Below are 18,032 nucleotides of genomic sequence, written 5' to 3'. Positions count from 1 at the left end.
TAATGACATTCACTATAACCTCTAAGACAATATCAAACTGTAAAAGCAGACATCTTTTTACAATTCCTAATTTCAACAGAAACAGTGTTTTGCCTTTTGGGAAATATCTGCTGTTAGTTGGTCTTGGAGAGTAATAAATAGCCTTTAAGTGATTTCCTTTTATCCTTATTGGTTTTTCAGATTATACTGGGTTGGCCAAAAAGTCCATTTGGATTTTTCCATACCATCTTATGGAAAAACCTAAATGAACTTCTTGACCAACCCAATAATATAATAGGGATGGCTGCTTATATGATCAAACGGCTCCTCTCCTCTGATCTGGGCATAAGTGCTTCTCCTTTAATACGCTGGGGTGCAAAAGTGTGTGGTGGTGATCAGTATTCCTAACATCATTACCCTAGCATTACTGGGACAAACTATTAATCATGGTGCCTCTGATGCACTCAGGAGTCGATCTGTTAGTAGGTTATTTTGAATTTCTGCATTTGCTTTCATAGATATTGGTCTATAACATTTTCTGATTTTTAAAGCTTAGATAAAACTCAGCTAGAAACCCATGGAATCACGATGCCTTTTTCAATGGTCATTTTTAACCACTTTTCCCACCTCTTCTAGACTAAATGGTCTTTTCAAGTTTTCTAAGCTTCTTGAATCCATTCTGGTAATTTGTATTTTATTAAGGAATCAACATTACATTTTTAGATGTGCATCCAGAGGGCTGCATGGAGCACTTCCACATAAAGTCAATTGATCCCTTCGGTGCCTCCCTTCTCATCTGCATCTATTTCTGCTTTCCGTTTGTCTCAGTTAGGATGACGGGAGTTTAGTTTATCGGTCCTTTCAAATAAGCGGCTACTGGATTTACTTATCCTTTAAAATGTTTCGTTAATTCCAACTCTTATCTTCATGTCATCTCTTAATTCCTTTTTCCTAGTTCTTTCTTTTTTATTTAGTTGTGTTTTTTTTCCCCAAATGCATACTCAGTTCTCGTATTTTTCATCTTCTTAAATAATGAAGGTAGTTTCCCAGAAGGTAATATGTTCTGCAATGTCTAGAACATTCATGAAAAACAAGAAAAATACCTAAGATGACAATTTTAAGAGCCACAATATAAGCAGGCAGTGGAATTAGTCCACTAGTTGACATCTGATCAGCAGAGGATGAATAAACCAGTGGAAGAAAGAGGCAAAGTCATCACCATTCCCTTAACACAGGCCAAGTTCAAACAAAATTCTATCATCTCCCTTACTGGCAGGTTTTCACGCTGCATTTCACATTTTTGGAAAAGTGATTTAATTCACAGGTAGGTCTTTCTTTTTTAATCACCACCAGAATAGATGTTGCCATCTGTATACCTTTAGCCTAATATTAAAACTTCTATCTGTACTCAGAACAATGATCTAAATCTAGGGCACCACAAGAGCCTGAGTCAACAAAAATTTGTCATGATCATGAACTTAATGCAAGAATGCGGCCTGTCACATTTGAGCTGCGTCTTCAGGGCGAGTTGATACAAAACTCTCAGGTGATCAGAAGTAAGTCTTCAGAACCCACCCTGTGCCCAGGTTCAGCAGTGTAAGAAGCAACCTTTCCTGTGTGATTGCTTCAAACGGCAACTCTTAAAAATCGATGCCGAAGGGACAGAGTGTCTGCTGATCCCAGGGTGAGTGGCTCTGACCTAATTCGACAAGTGTCTGAGGCCAGAAGCAAAGCTGCTACTATTGCCTAATCCTCACTACAGGGAACTTTAGAAGACTTACAAGGGCCCAACCTGGCCTGGGGAACTTGAAGATAATGCTCCAAGAAAACCACTTTCATTTATGCTCTACTAATTCAGAATTATTTTTATGATCTGGAAAGAGTCTGGGCTCACGTTTCCATTTTTAGACCCTAGGACAACAGGCGGAGAAGGAGGCTAACCTTACTTATGGGAACAAATTTTAGAAGCTCTGACTCATGTGTAAACAACCAATGTGCTAATAACTTATCTGTTGGTTAAAAGCACACACTTCTATTTGGGTTGCCACCCTAAGTCCTGGTAAGAACTGAATCCAGAAGGAGGTTTTTGTTTTTTTTAAACACGCTCTATGTTTAATTTTTTTCTCACTCTGTTCCTGAATGTTTTCCCCAGTGAATCCCAGTAAATAAAACATTACTATTAAAGCCTCATTATAATAGGTAACAGGACACAATGTTCTCAAGGGTCTCCGAAGCTAGTGAGGCAATCCGACGCGATGAACATGAGTTTGAGTAGGATCCGGGAGATGGTGATGGACAGGGAGGCCTGGCGTGCTGCAGTCTATGGGGCCGCAAAGAGTTGGACACGATTGAGCGACTGAAGAAATGAAGTTCCCTTTAGACTACATGCACTGTTTCTGGGAAAAGGACCACAACTTCACCCCATCCCACAGCCTGCGTAAGTGACCTGCATATCCCGATCAACAGTCCGGTGTCTGACACCAGTCTCTGTGAGCGCAGAGGCAAGGTCAAGGCTGTGCCTGGACCCCTGAGAACATGACAGAGGGGTTGGCGTGGGGACCACTGCCACTAAGTCTAAGACGCGTTAAAAAGGTACATTAGGGCTTGGGGGCCCTAGGCTGTCAAGTCTATAACACCTGTATGCACGTAACCCTGCCTGCCTCAACCCATTCTTTATGAGCTGATGCTACTCCTGAACTATGAATCACTGGTTCATATTCAAGGCCCAGTACCGGCTATAAACAAGCAACTGTTTTCAACTCTCCAGCAAGAAAATCTTTAAAATGAGGTCTTTGGTTGGCTGGCTATTTTTTTTCTGCATGCCATTCTGGTTTTCATCTGTCAAGATGAAAGGGAGACATCTGTGTTTGCCAAAGTTCAATGGCAATCAGCTGCTGGCCATGGTCAAGGAATAATCTGGTTGAGCTGGTTGGAATTTCCAGATATTCTCCTATTATCCTTTGAAGTACTGAAAAATTCACTTTCTGGTGGAAATATTTCAGTTTCTATTCTTAGCAAACAATTACATGCTGAAGTTAAAAATGAAAAGAGGAGATGGCAGACCTGGAGTGTATTTTCACAGTGCAAAGGGCAAGAGGGAAGAGGGGCACTTGGAGGGGCTTGTTCAAGTGCAGGGAGGAGTGGAAGGACCACACCTGAGGGTCACCCCATCTTCCCATCACAGTGAGTACCGCGGTGATGATGTACAAGGTGCCCGTGTGGGAAGGGGAGTGCTTCCACCAGCTCGTTAGTGTTACTGTACGTGCCTAAGAGGTCACAGAGAGACGGACCCCAGCCCCTACCCAAACCTAAGCACCTTTAACGCCTCCAGACCAGCCGGCCATTCTGTGTCACTCCAGGGGAACAGCCTGTCCCCTCACCTCCATTCCCACTGCCCTCTCTCCACTTTTTTATATTATTGCTGCCATAAAGCTGAGACTATAACACCAGTTCTCTACTCTAATTACTGTGTTAGACAGAGATGGATTAATCCCCTCCTCCAAGAACTGAAATCTGGGAACAGGAGGAGGTTTGGTCCAAGTGGAAAACTTGATGTAACTTTTTTTTTTCATTTATTTTATTAGTTGGAGGCTAATTACTTTACAAATAATAAAATGAGTTCACCAAACTCAGCTAACCACACTCCTGCTGCAAGTTTCAATGAATCCTGCACTCGGGGCATAGGGGAGCACCATGGATTCCTCTGAGGGTGCCCCGATTTCAACTAGGAGGGATGACGAGAACTCAGGAGGCCTGCATGCAGAGGCTGGTGTGGGAACTGGGGCTCATCAGGCAATCAGGGCTCAGACACTCAGGAGACGGAGGGCCCGGGGCAGGGCCCCAAGAATGGGAAAGAACCTCAGGACATACACGGGGAACACAGGCTGTTCAGCTGGCCAGGAACAGAGGCGTGGAAAGGGAAGTGAGAGGGGAACTGGGCTCGGCCAGACCTATATTCAAGGACAGAGGAGCCTGGCGGGCCACGGTCCAGAGGGTCACAAAGACCTGGATGTGACTGAGTGACTAAGCACGCACGCAGGCAGAACTAAAGTCTACCCAAACAGCAGGAAGCGGGTAGGAGACCTTCTCTCGCAACCATTTGCTTTCTTTTCTTCATTGCTGGTGGTTTCCATTATTTTCTCCTCTGTCTTCAACTAACGACGAATGGAAGGCCCTGAAATTTCAAGAGTCTACTTCCCACGTGTTTTCTATTCTTATTCGACACCAATTAACTTAATCATCTCATTTCCTTCTCCCAATTTTCAAACTCCATGGAGCCTGTATCAGTTGCTTCTCTCTCTCCCCCCTTCCCTCCCTCACACACAACACTCCCTCTAGGCAAAACAACCCGAGCTACTTCTGATGATAAAACAAACTTTCAAATATTTTTACCCAAAACATTTCTCCTAAATATAACTCCCAGCATTTTGAGAAAGGCCAAATATTTTTGCCAGGTGACTGTATTTATCTTTCTTTAGTCTCTGTTATTCCTCTGGCCCTTTGTGAACACAACAGATTACCAGGAGGGTGAGTTACCCCAGTGTTTTTAAGTACTAGCCAGATGCTGGTGACCACTAAACCGCCTTAGTTCATTAACAATTAAGAGAAGTAAGGATCTAACTAGCAAGAAGCACAAACGGGCCACAGTGAATAAGGATACCTACCAGTGATTCTACATGCTTACTATACTTGATCTTCGACATCTTAGAATATCTCGTGATTACTCATAATGTTTATTCAAATAGTTTCACTGTTAACCCAAATATCTTGTATCAAAGAGCTCATGGGCTATTGGATATTTGCATCTGATACACATTCTCCTTGATAATAACATTGAGTTCCTCCTTTCACTTTTTAATCTATTTTTTCTATCCTTTCTTCATTGTATTCTGTCAGATTTTACAGTTGGAGAGTTTCACGTCATCTGCAGACTATTTGTGGAGAAGGAAATGGCAGCCCACTCCAGTGTTCTTGCCTGGAGAATCCCAGGGAGGGAGGAGCCTGGTGGGCTGCCGTCTATGGGGTCGCACAGAGTCAGACACAACTGAAGCGACTTAGCAGCAGCAGCAGACTATTTGAATTTGATCTCCTTTCTAGTGTTTTAATAACTTCCTCCTTTCTTCAACTTTTATATGACTGACTCTCACAAAGATATATAATACTCAGGAAACCTTTTATGTGATGAATGTTTAATGCTATCAACATTATGGGAATTCTTAACCTAATTTTCAAACCACTAGCTAAAGCTCAAAAACATACACAATTCCCAAACAGCATGACCTGTCAGTCAACATAAAGTCATGTATCTGTAACAAGAGTAACTGTCATCTATTTAGAGGCCTATTCATTCACTTGGTTGCAGTGATACCAAGATACCCTGCCCAGTGAAGATTTTAAGGTTTCCATTAGTCTAAGTATCTAGAAGTCAAAGGACTTAATCCTCTTTGTATTCCAGATAGTCACCTGTCACATGTACACCAAAAGCAAAACAATAAAAAACCATGCTTATGAAAAAAAATTAATCACCCTGAACGACTGAATATTTTATGAATGTATTAGTACCTAAAAAGTGGAGTGCAGATGTTAGAAAGGTCAGTTAGGCCTCCAAATTCAAAAAAGGTTGAATTTTTTTTTTTTTTAATTAGAAGTCATTCTTTGGAACTGACTATTGTCTGTAGCTTTTCTCCCCCCATAGCAGTTGACTTCAACTGGATTCAACTAAACCAGGATAAAATTTACTAGTACAAATTTGAAAATACCGAAACTTTTTCTTTAATTAATTATGCCCCTATAATTGCAGCACATAGTTGTTATTTTTCAAATGCTACAAGTTTTTAGGGTCTGATTCACTATCTCCTCAGACAGTCTGGCAAGACTTAATTTATCTGAGAGATCAACTACCAAACAGAGAATTTCATTTAATAATATAAAAAGTAAAAAGAATTTGAAAAATGTTTTACCAGTCACAGTTATTTTAACATTTACTAATTTGAGTGCCGCTAACATCATTTACAAAAAAAAAAAAAGATCGTCTGTTTCTTAGCATAAAAAGCTGCCTGCCTTTTAAAAGAACTCTTATTCTTGTACATTTACCAACACTGCATATTATTATACTAAAATCTTCTCTCCAGTATACTAAACCTCAGCAATGAATCTAGATAAATTATTACTTCTGCTTTTCAAAAATTGACCTTCCAAAACTAAATGTAAGAGAGACTAGAAATATTGAATTCAACAGTAGAAGGATCTTGCTTTTATTAAGACAATGATTTCACCACTTGTAGTTATTTTAGCTGCCAATTCAGCTTGTGGATAATTTAGGGAGTAATTTCCAATTAAGTTAAAAGTATGCATTGAAGCCAAATATCAGTTATCATTATAGGTGTGGATATAGATACACCGCACAGCAGTAGTAATGCAAAGAAATGGAACTAATAATAGTAACAATAACAATAAAAATAACAGAACTCTTACACAATAGCAAGCATCAATGATGCGAAGATGTAGGAAAAGTCACGAAACAAAAGAGCACTTGCCTGACATGAGAAGCATTACAGAACAGAGGATGAAGGCTGTGGATGGAGGCCGAACGCGGCGGGAAAGGCTCTGCCCCTGAAGAGATCAGTGCTGATCCCCTTACGGGCAGGGACGGGCAGATGGGAGGCGTGGGTCGGGAGCAGGGTGCGCGTCCACCTGTTGGAAGGGACCTGCACCACCCGTGTGGATAAACCACAGCTGTGTCTGATGCAGCCGCTCTCAAACTTGACTGCGCATGAGTCATCCAGGAATCCAATTAAAAGGAGGCTCTGAGGACTTCCCTGCTGGTCCAGTGGTGGAGAGTCCGCCTGCCAATCCAGGGGACGCGGGTGTGATGCTTGCTGGTCCGTGGACCACACCTGGACTAACAGTGCCTTGGAGGACACCTGGCCAGCGGAGGGCAGGGAGGAGGGAAGTTTAACCAAGACATTCGCCTGCTGGGTGGGGCGCAGAAGCGCGGGGTTCACGGCTCTCCCCTCACTTTCCGGGTCTCCGGTTCTTCGTCTGTAACAGGAGGAAGATGGGTCCACCTCCCAAGTCTCTGTCTAGCTTTGAGAACGTACAGCAGGGAGGGAGTTTATAGCCTAGAGAGCTTCACCTCTTCAACCTGGTGTCAAAGGGGAGGCCAGTGTGGGAGGGAGGGAAGGACTACCGGAGAGCTAACCTTCCACAAGACAACAGAGGAGGAGCGCATGGACGTGCCTCTTTCGTCTTGTCCCCTTATCCCTGCTGGAATTTTTAGGCAAAAATACAAAATGACGTGCAGGCAAGGCTGTTTATTGCCAAACAATGGACAAGTCTGGGAACAACCTGCATGTCCACTGACAGAGGACTGGCTGAAGAAATTGGGGCCTCCATACGAGGTCTTACCAACACAGCTGGGAGAGACACAGGAAATTCTTTATATGATACTGAGTGAGCCCAGGATATAGTCCTAAGCGAAGAAATAAACAATCAGGGTTCAGAACAGGATATATGTTCTGCTCCTTTATACGGAAGAAGGAATACAAAATACATGCATATATTTAATCTACATGTCCAGAAAGGCCAATGTAGGGAGAACCTCAAATCTAACAAACAACGGTTACCTGTCAGGAGACAGGGATGGAAGGTTGCCTTCATACAATAATCCTTTAGTTATCACTTGGTCGACTAAAAAAGAAAATTAAATTTAGAAAAAAAACAAAAACAAAGTGGAACAAATATAACAATCTGTATCAAGCTGGTGGTGCAATCATACAGAGAAATATTTTTTTACTTGCCTTTGAAATGTACTTTTTTTTAAAGTTTTTAACTTTTTCAGTCAATCTTGGCAATTTAGAGGTAGTACAGTACAGTATATACGCATACTCAGTCGCTTCGGTTGTGTCCGACTCTTTGTGACCCCATGGATAGTAGCCACCAGGCTCCTCCTCTCTCCGTGGGATTATCCAGGCAAGAATACTGGAGTGGGTTGCCATTTCCTTCTCCAGGGGATCTTCCTGACCCAGGGATCAAACCTGCGTCTCCTGCATTGCAGGTAGATTCTTTACCCCTGAGCGAAGCCCTAAAATGTATTTTTAATCTTACATCCCTAATGGGATATAATGCTAGTACTAAAAGAATTGCAAGGAAATATTAAACTACATTCAAAAGCGATAAAATGGCCAAGTATTAATAATTGTTAAAGTTGGGTGATGGAATTTCATTATGCTTTTTGCCATCATGCAGTTTTCCCTATTATTGTGTATATCTGAATGATTTTTTAAGAATCAATTTTCTAAGCAAACTTTTTTATTCAACATTAACACACATTCACAGGTTGACACCAAAGCCAACCTTTGTCCACCAAGGTGAAAGTCAACGTTTTTAATATAACTGCTAGTGAGAAGGAAGGCTGCCTCCTACTATAAAGTAATATATTCAGCATCTGAACAGATCTGACATCATTCAAATACATCTCATATTATCTCATTCCCGTTTTCCCAACAAAATTGCAGGATGACAGTTATGCCCATTTATAGCTGAGGCAACTGCTTCAAACTGATCCAACGTCAAGTTCTTCTGTTTCCACATCCAGTGCTTTTTGGGCGGCCCCTCGGGATCCATACGACGGAGCCCTGGGTGGCAGCTCTGGGCCTAAGAGCTCTGCCACCAATTTCAAGCAAAACGTGACCCATGTGTGTATCCTGTCGCTCATTGCTCCACTGTTAGAGGTGCTGAGTCTCGTGAGGCTGCAGTGAGTCAGGGACATCTGTCACCCAGATGCCTCTAGAAGCCCGACACAAAGAAGGGGCCATGGCCCATCGTCCGGCGTTCACACGGCTGGGGGCATTCCCAGCCTATAGCGTTTCAACCAGCACCTACAAATACACTTTCTGTGGATGTAACTTTTTAACCTGAAAATTCTGCCTAGTCTTTTAAATATATCACCGAGAAATGAGTCATTGCAATGGCAGGCAAATTAAAACCACATGATACGGCTTGAAAAATTGTTCCTACCGATTCGGATGTATTTTGGAAAGGGGCATTTCTGACTATCCTAAGATAAAAGCTAAGAGACAAACAAGGAATTCAACTTTGTAGCAGCAGCCTGCCCCAAAGAGAAGCAGAACAATAACACTTACTACTATATCCTTTACCAGAATGACAGCAAGTCTTTAAAGATAAAGGTTTAACCTTAGAACAGACTTAGAGAATTATTGCAAAAAGGCACACAGAGTTCCCAGGTATTCTGTATTTGGTTTCTCCCATCATTAAACATTAGCCCAGTACATGTGTTATAATTAATGAATCAAGGTTAATATATCATCATTAAGTAAAGTCTATACTTTATTACATTATATCCTTTTTTCCCCTAGTGTCTTTTCCTGTTCCAGTAGGCAATTTTTGTTTTCTTTGGATTTTAAATTCAACCACAGGAAGGCTATTTAAGCAAATATAATAAGTACAAGCATAAAAGACTAGAACGATGTTTCTCAAGGCATGTGAAGCCCAAGAAAAATGCAAAATCTGTGAAATCACCACCAATACTCAGCTCTTCAAAAGACCAACCCTGATCAATAGTTACAGTAACATCTCAGGGCTTCCCTGGTGGCTCAGCCGTAAAGAATCCCCCTGCAAGCAGGAGTCGGGGGTTCCACCCTGGGTCAGAAAGATCCCCTGGAGAAGGAAATGGTAACCCACTTCAGTACTCTTGCCTGGGAAAACCTGTGGACAGGAGCTGGGCGAGCTGCAGCCCACGGGGTCACAAGAGTGGGACTTGACTCAGCGACTAAACTTACCGCCACCAACCACCATCTTAAGAGAACCGACACGTGTCAAGTACATAACGAACTTCCATGTATGAAGACTGAGTTGTTGCATGAAAAACACCAATCTGGAAGTCAGTGCTAGGTACCAGAAGTGGTACACTCATGCTAAGCTGTGCATCATTTAAATCAGGTCAACAAATAACCTTTCAGGGTCTGAAGCTCACAGAACACCTGTCTGGGTGTGTAAGCCACTGTCCCATTCCCAAGTTTAGTTTCGTCTAATTAAGGCGTCAAGAAGTCAACACATAAAAAGTTATTAACCTGGAAGTCTTCAAACAGCAAGACAGAGTGACGACAAAACGTGTCGAAAATGAACACATGACTCACGGAAAGTAAATTCAATAAAAGGGTAAAACGTTCCTCAAGAACTAAATTGAGGGAGGAATCCCATGAGAGTGATCAGAACAGGGAAGCTAACTTCTCTGGGCTGGAGTTTATCCCGAAACAGAAAGTGTTAGGCCAACCTGGCTCTTAAGGTCTCCTTCTGTATCTAAAACTCCACAGTCCTCTCTGATGGCAGTCTCTGCAGCGAGGCTGACGGCAGAGATACCCCCGTCCTGCCCCAGCCACACAGGGACTCAGACAACATGACCACTCAGACCCCTCTCCCCACCAGCGGCCGTGGAGCGATTTCCTCCACAAATGGACAGTGTGTTTCCTGCCCGACCATAGAGGCGAATCCTTCTGGTCAGGTTTATAACTACTAAATAATCTTATAATAAGGCACTCGGCCAATAACGTGAACTGCAAAGAAATGCTTTGTATTGCTGCTGTCTTATATAACTCACACGCTCCGCTAACTTGCTACGAGTAACTCAACCTGGCCCAATGGAGCACTTCTGCCAAAATCAAACTTTTACTCTTTATGGATAGGCTACTCAGAGCCTTCAGATATTCCACGGCATTTCCAATTCTGCACATGCCTTAAAGCAAGGTTTGGCAGCCGTGGCACTACTGTGGCTGGCTGGGGGCACATTTCTTTGTGCTGGAGGGCTGTCCTGTTCGCTGCAAAAAGTTGAGCAGCACTGCTGGCCTATGCCCACTGAAGGACAGTCAAAAATGTCCCCACACGTTGCTAAAGGTCCCCAGGGGTGGGGAGGAGGCTAAATCAATCTTGGCTGAGAAGCACTTGGAGCAATTCATGATACATATAAATAAATATGATTTTAATAGCAATGCACGATCTCAACACGGATTATGTGACTTCTTAAAAAAATATTTTATTAGACCATACAGACGAGTATTTGTCTCAGAAAGTATCACCACTGTGGGTGCCCAAAGAAGCAAAATCATGTTTTCCTCCTCAACTGTTATGAGTTAGTACTTTTAATATATAGTAAACAGTAAAAATATAAAATAAAAATAAATAGGCGTGATAATTTCCTAGAAACAAAGGTTAGAAACCAGCCTTCACCCTCTCCATCCCAGGATTCTATAGCAAACACCAGATTCTACAACCCGCAGCAAACCACACCAGCACAAGGCAGAAGCTGGTCTGGGAAAGAGGCCAAGACAGACAACTGACCACTGGGTGCTACCCAACCCACCCACAGGCCGCCTCCCAGGACCGCAGGGCATGCTGCCCAGGGGTCATCCTGTCACCAGCGATGTTACCCCATTCCCTGGAAGAAAATGAAGCCGGGGGAGAGGAGATCACACGGGAGGAGGAGCTTTCCTTATAAATGCTTTCGGCGAAAGTGTTGAGGTCTCTTAATATGTCACTCTGCTTAATCTCGGGGTGGGGTGGAGAGGAATATTTTATAAACAACAGTAAAACAGGATCAGTAAGTTCTTAAGGGAAACCTGAGAGACTGTGTGGGTTGCTGCCACTGGATTTGTAAAACCTGGTTTTAAGCCTTGTTTCTTGTCGTTATAAAGGTCATTTCTCATTTTTGTGAGGAAAGGTTGAAAGCTGATTTCTTCTCTCATTTTAGCTGTCAGTGTGACCCTGTAGAATTCATCTCCACAACCTACTTAGGTCAGAAGAAAGGGGCTAACTCTATCCACCCTGTAAGCTCCATCTGAATGCCTCTTTCCTTCATGGAAGCACGCCAACAGGTGTCTTAGCAGAAAGAAGCTGGGAAGCACAGATGGTGGCCAAGGTGACTTGAAAGAGACCCAGGCAGTCAACACCTGCGGCTGGGCGATGCCCATCACTTGCCATCACCCTCACCTGGACAGAAGTCCCCAAGGCAGGCTCAGAGGAAGGGCTTACCAGGCCAGCCCTGGATCTCGAGCCTCAAAGCCACGCAGGAGTGCTCCATCACACAGGCCACTCTGCCCATGAAGATCTCTGGTTCCACCTCTTCTGGCTCTGCCAACCCCTCCACCACCTCCCCACGCCCAGCGGAAAGCAGGCACTTCAAGAGAAAACCAGCCGTGCCCAGCTCCTACAGGTGGGCAGATGGCGGGCAGAGAGAACCACGGAGGTCAGCCCGTGGGGCACTCACCAAGCTAGATGCTAATCACGGCACAGAATTACTTACATCAAAGATCATTAACCAGGCGCCCAGGCCCCTCGGCAGGGATGGGAGTTTACAAGCTGCAAAAACGCATTTAGATAAAGCTGCAGCCTTTTGTTGCCAAACACTTGGTTTGGGTCATTTCAGGAAAAGGGCACCGCAATGGCCCCGGGGTAGGGGTGGGGGTGTGGGGGGCCACCCACACAGGGGCGTCCTGGGAGGGAGGGGGCAGGTCTGGCCTGCCTTCCACTGCTGCTGTCCGCCCAGACCTGCCGCTAAGTCTCCAGGGTTTGTGTCCTGTTCTTCCTTCTCCCTTAGGAGGTATAACTGTCCCCTCACAGGCAAGGGAGAGGGCAGGGAAGGACGTACAAACAGGTAAAGTCTGGGGTGGGGGTGGGGGTGGGGGAGTCCTGTGTCTGCGATTTCCCATTTTCTCCCAGGAAACATCTCCTTTTAAGGTGACTGTTTCAACTGTAGAGTTGCAAGTCCCACACCAAGAGGGTGGCAGGTCCGTCTTCATCAGAGCTTCGGTGCTGTTTCTCCCACCTCCAGGGACCCAAGGCCACTCGGCTCTCAGGGACAAGAGGTCGCCATCAAGCCCACAGGGTCAGAAGTTCAAGTTCATGCCTAACAAGGAGCCAGGGTTGTGAAGAATCCTGACAAGTGTTCTTTCTGACAAGCCTCAAGCGGCTGCACAGGCTCCGGCTTCTTCCCTTCAGGACTCGTAAAAATCAGTGCCAGCTCCCCTCTCATCCTTTGTCTCGGGCAGCCTGAGTTTCTCAGCGTTTATGGACGGACCGGCCCCAAAGAGCAAGCACCCGGGATCACCCAACTCCATTCTATATTTGCCACAGAGACCTTATTTGTGACTAAAGTGTCAAACCGGCAAACCACAGTAATTCCTGCTAGTGAGATTAACCTCACCTGGGAAGACAATGGGGTCGCGGAGATTAATTTCTGGGTTTGTAACGAGGTGTCATGTGAGTGCTCTAACAGTCTAGAAAATGTAAGAGCCGGCTTTCTTCTCTCTCAAAGGGAATACAAGTTTCTGTGTCTGGAGGCTGAGGAACGTGGGGAGAAGACAATGAACAATGATCTAATCATCTGGCACCTCATTTACAATTTTTAAAAGTTCGTAACTGATTATACATCCATATAAGAGCAAAACCGTGTAATCTCTGAACTCAAGTGAAAAACTAAAGTTAGGAGTCACGTGACATCCTCCAGCAATTCCTGTAAAGGCTATAACACAAATGAGGAAGGCATTTATATCCCAGGAGGCAAATCTAAAACAATGAAGAGGTGGACACCTGTCCCACCACCACCTTGCTAGTAGCATCGGCTATGATTCAAACTGAATTTCATGCACAATGAGGTTAAAAAAAAAATTAATAGAAGATCTGTCCTCATTTCGCCTGGGGTTTTGTACCAAATTCCAAACTCAGCATGACAGATCCCTTCCACTGTGTCTATTTTCGACATTTCAGGCACACAGGGATGACAAATGCAGTAATTTATTCATAAAGGGGCAGATGGGGGAGGGAGGCACAAGAGCAGTAGCTGTATTATAATTTTTCAGCGTGCCGAGAAGACGTTTGCAACAAGGTGAGACGGGGGAAACACAATTTTTCACGGTCTATGTTTTGATTACTGAAGCATGCAAAAACGAAAACAAAAAAACGTTTTATGGACATGAAACGGGGGAGGGGGAGGAAAAAGAGAAAGAAAAAGGAACAGAAAGAAAGAAAGAGGAAGGAAAGAGAGGGAAGGGAGAAGGAAGGAGAGAAAGAGACAAGAGGAAAGAAGGATCAAACAACTCCCCCATCCTGGCACATTCAGATTAAAGCTAAAGGATCTATTATAAGAGAACATTTTCCTGATGTTAACGTTAACCACTACTCCTTTTGGCACTTACCCGATGCCAGGCAGGAAGACCTCACTTTAAAGGGGACAGAGCGAGGCTGGTGGAGATGCAGACGCCGTCGGTTTCCCTTAACAACGGCGGCGGCGAGCAGGAATCCCGGGCTCCGCCGGCGCCCCGCCGACAGGTGATCGGCGGCCCGGAGCGGGACGTACCACGTCCGAGGGAGGGGCGGGAGGGCGTGGCGCCGCCGCCGCCCAGGTGGGGCGCCGCCGGGAGCCGCCCACCCCCGACTCCCCGAGCAGGCAGGTCCGGGCCCCTCGCTGCAGCCTGTCTGAGCTGGGAGCGGCTACCGAAGCCTGCCTCGCTCAGATTCGGAGCGGATTCTGATGTGGGGAAGAAGGAAGCGGCTCTTCCTTCGGAGAGGGCAGAGACTACAACAAAACCACGTCTTACAACACAGCCCCCCCGCCCCCCGACCCAGCAGAACAGGGAAGTTAACAGCCAACTCACAGAAAGAAGGGTGCATACCCGCTCTGTCCCCGCCCCTGCTCCCCAGGTGACCCTGGGGCCTTTAGAATCCCAAGGCACCAGGAATGTCTTGTTTGGAAAATTAATGCTATCTCCCCCCTCTAGATGCACTGAGAGGAAGGGTGTTCCAGGAAAGAAGCAAGCCCTCTAGATACTGCTGTTTAAGCAATTGCTCAATTGTCAACATTACATACTCGGAATGAGCATGTATTTCCAGACAACATTAATTTTGGATTCCATCTCCAGCATCTTATCAGCTGGGGGTCTTTGGGCAAAGTTCTTGGTCTACAGTGCCTCCCACTTCCTCATCTATAGAAATGGAGCCTTGAAACCTCCTTCATGGACTGTTATGAGGCACCCCAAGTGGACAGACAGACAGACAACCTTCAGCAACATTAGATCTAATAGTAACGTCCAGAGTCAACCACAGCCACCCTTCACCTCCCTCAGCTAAACACTGACTCCACCCACGTCCAACAGCAAAGGATGGTTCCCTTACCATTTTAAACCAGTGTCTCCAATAAGTAAGGGAGGGGGGGGTTCCAATTAAAAATTATTTTTGCACACAATGGTCAAAGAGCACATGGCCTTTCAGCCCCATCCCTGCCAGGGAACCAAGCTGCAGCCCAAGTTACAGCAGGTTTCTGCCCCCAAGTCCCTCTAACTTCCCAATTCAAGAGCACACCCATGTTTGAGAGCAAGGAGTATTCAGGTAAAGAAGAGGCTCTTAACTGAGCCAGAAGGTTTTTTTCCTTTAATGTTCCCTTTTAAAAGGCAGTTATTTCTCAAAATGGGACTCACAGGTTCCTTGTAAGACCACTCTTTAATCTGAGCAGAAGACAATGGCTTGAGTACCTGTTGAAGGCTTTGCTTTCAGAGACCCTGGCAGGGGGTGGGGGGCACGCGGAGCTCTGCTGGGCCAAGAAGCTGACATCGCCATCTGGTGGTGGCTCGTGCACACTGCAGTTGTGAGCCCCGTACCACCCCCGGTCCAGTCTCCAGGAGGCAGCCCACATGCATCCCTGCTGCTTTGACGGCTTCAGGACAACCTTGGCTCTTCCCAACCCAATTCATCTTCCCAACCTCCCTCAGTTGCTACCACCTCATTCCCACATCCAACACCCAGTGATTAAGTTACCAAGAATGAAATTCCCAAGACTGACAGGAAAAAAAGAAGCAAAGAGCCAGGGTGTCCCCCCCCCAAATGTAACAGTGGCAAGAGCCAATCCTGATGAAAAAATTAGGAGGCAGGACTTCTGCAACCGAATGAAGAGACCAGCTGAAGATCCAGGACGTGTCAAAGAAGAGACAGCCCTGACCAGTGAGCCAGCCAGCCGTGGGTGGGATCGCGGAGGAGAGAATGTGCTGGAAATCAGGTCACAAACAAAGGGCCACCACGCAGGTGCCACTGCCAGAAATCACTCTGAACTACTTCCCTCCTCCAAAACCTTCATCAGTCTTGGGTAAATACATCTAAGTCCAGGAGGTTCCCGAGAGCAGAAACCAACCTGGGGAAGAAATTTGCTGGAGGAAGCTGAGGGCCACAGAGAAAGAAGAAATGGGAAGATTCAATAGTTCAGTGGTGTCATTGGAATACACTCTAAAATGCTGCTGGCGATTTCTAAGCAAGAACTGAGGGGGAAGACAACACACGCAGGTTGTATGAAAAGGCCTGGGTGACCAGCTGTGCCTTAGCTGGCAACGTTCTCTCCATGTACTGGCAGCATCTGCTTGGAACAGAAGAGAAGATGATGCCTCTTTGAGCCACAAGAGGACAGAAGAATTCTCAGGACTTTATGCTACTTAAAATGCCCTGCCTTTTCCACCCGGGTTGCCCTAAGATATTTATTTGCAACAACTATAAAATTAAGTATCTGATTGCAATTTAGTTCAATTCTTCTCATTAGAATTAGACTTCATTCAAGAGGTACATTTTATTTTTCAAAGAGGTTTTCTTATTTTTTTTAACTCTTAAGTGTATTTTATTGCATGAAAATTTACCTCCTTATAGTTGATTTGACTATTTGTCTCATTTGTTTCTAGCTTAATTCTACTTTAGTAAAAAAAAAATGTATTTTTAATGAGTTTGACCCTTCAAAAATTTTTTGGATCTCATTTTTCCTTTTCTTTAAACTGGAGTGCAACTGCTTTACAACGTTGTATTGGTTTCGCTATATGACAAAGTCAATCTGCTAAATGTATGCCTCCTGGACCTCTCTCCCACTCCTGTCTTGCCATCAGACGTATACACTTTTGTAAGTGGCTCATATATAAACTAGCCTGTGTCAAAAAAAAATACAGGCCACACAGGACCTCCCCCAACCCACATACACCAGCCTTGCTCTCTCCCTAGATCCTTTACTTTAAAAACCTCTGCGACCAACTCAAGCTGACCACGGTCACACAGGCTGCTGCGTCATGCCAGAATACAAGAGTATCTGATTTGGATACCACTTCTTTGAAACCACCAGAAACTAGGCCAGCAGGCCGAAACCCAGCTCTATATACACTAAGGGATCTCCCCCGCTCCACCCCCGCCTACGTTGTTCCAATCTAGAAATCTATGGCCCATGTTCAAGGGCCAGGCTGAGCTCAAATTAGTAACTGATGATAAGTTCCTGCAGGCCCAGGTCTGTGCTCTCCTGGCTCCCAGCACAGCACCTTTCAGCATGAAGAGACGTTGGCGGAACTCCAGGGAAAGTCAGATATAAGCACCTGCGGGCTACATCCAAGCAAAGCAACCCAGCATGAGCACCGAAGTTTGTGCAGCGCTAGGCAGTGGGCAAACGACCAATGGACACTTCAAAGCTCTTCAAGGCGGCCTAGCAAGAAGATAGTACAGTGGGCGGTCAGCTGTCAAAGGACTACTAGGAATTATTAAATTAAACTGGAAAAGCCACGAGTCAGGAGACCCAAGAACCAGCCCGAGTGAGGCCACTGATGATCCTCTCCACTTGACAGAAGGCAGCTGAGCATCTTCAGTTCAGTTCAGTCGCTCAGTCGTGTCTGACTCTTTGCAACCCCATGAATCGCAGCACGCCAGGCCTCCCTGTCCATCACAAACTCCCGGAGTTTACTCAAACTCATGTCCATCGAGTTGGTGATGCCATCCGGCCATCTCATCCTCTGTCGTCCCCTTCTCCTCCTGCCCCCAATCCCTCCCAGCATCAGGGTCTTTTCCAATGAGTCAACTCTTTGCATGAGGTGGCCAAAGTGTTGAGACTCAGAAATCATCTGTTATCCTGGACCATTCATTTAATCTTCCTCTCAAAATGCCTGTCTGCAAGGTACAGCTTCTCACCCTGCAGTGAGTGACCTGATCCCAGGTTTGTGTACATAGGAGCCAAGGCTGGAAAAGCCCAGTCAGAA

General features: G+C 45.2%; 1 protein-coding gene across 5 annotated transcripts in view; it reads right to left on the bottom strand.

Annotated features, from left to right (window-relative positions):
* The window catches only part of NEDD4L (NEDD4 like E3 ubiquitin protein ligase), a 365,448-nt gene that overhangs the window by 203,693 nt on the left and 143,723 nt on the right, over positions 1-18,032 (bottom strand). The window lies entirely within an intron of this gene.

The sequence above is a fragment of the Cervus canadensis genome, chromosome 23 (assembly GCF_019320065.1).
Source record: "Cervus canadensis isolate Bull #8, Minnesota chromosome 23, ASM1932006v1, whole genome shotgun sequence".
Taxonomy (NCBI): Eukaryota; Metazoa; Chordata; class Mammalia; order Artiodactyla; family Cervidae; genus Cervus; species Cervus canadensis.
Note: the sequence above shows the minus strand (reverse complement) of the source record. Positions and strands in the feature narration are given on the sequence as shown.